Below are 844 nucleotides of genomic sequence, written 5' to 3'. Positions count from 1 at the left end.
ACTATTAAACAAACAGAGAGACCCCTCACAGAATGGGAGAAGAACTTCACATGCCATATATCAGACAAGAAACTAATCACCAAAATATATAAAGACCTCAGCAAACTTAGCACCAAAAAAGCAAATGACCCCATCCAAAAATGGGCAGAGGATCTGAACAAAACATTCACCTCAGAGGAGATCCAAAAGGCTAACAAACATATGAAAAACTGCTCCAGGTCACTGATTGTCAGAGAAATGCAAATTAAGACAACACTAAGATACCACCTCACTCCTGTAAGAATGGCATACATCAAAAAGGACAGCAGCAGCAAATGCTGGAGAGGCTGTGGGGACAGAGGAACCCTTTTACATTGCTGGTGGGAATGTAAATTGGTCGAGTCTCTGTGGAGAGCAGTCTGGAAAACTCTCACAAGGCTAGACATGGACCTTCCATATGATTCAGTAATTCCTCTCCTGGGGTTATACCCCAAGGACTCCATAACACCCAACCAAAAAGAGGAGTGTACTTCTATGTTCATAGCAGCACAATTCATAATAGCTAAAACCTGGAAGCAACCCAGGTGCCCAACAACAGATGAGTGGCTGAGAAAGCTGTGGTATATATACACAATGGAATACTATGCATCTATCAAGAACAATGAACCCACATTCTCTGACCCATCTTGGACAGAGCTAGAAGGAATTATGTTAAGTGAACTAAGTCAGAAAGATAAAGATGAGTATGGGATGGCCTCACTCATCAACAGAAGTTGAGGAAGAAGATCTGAAAGGGAAACTAAAAGCAGGACCTGACCAAATTGTAAGTAGGGCACGAAAGTAACAACCCTGTGGTGAGGGTAGA

Source organism: Erinaceus europaeus, chromosome 5 (genome assembly GCF_950295315.1).
Source record: "Erinaceus europaeus chromosome 5, mEriEur2.1, whole genome shotgun sequence".
Classification (NCBI taxonomy): Eukaryota; Metazoa; Chordata; class Mammalia; order Eulipotyphla; family Erinaceidae; genus Erinaceus; species Erinaceus europaeus.
This window is presented reverse-complemented; position numbering follows the sequence as displayed.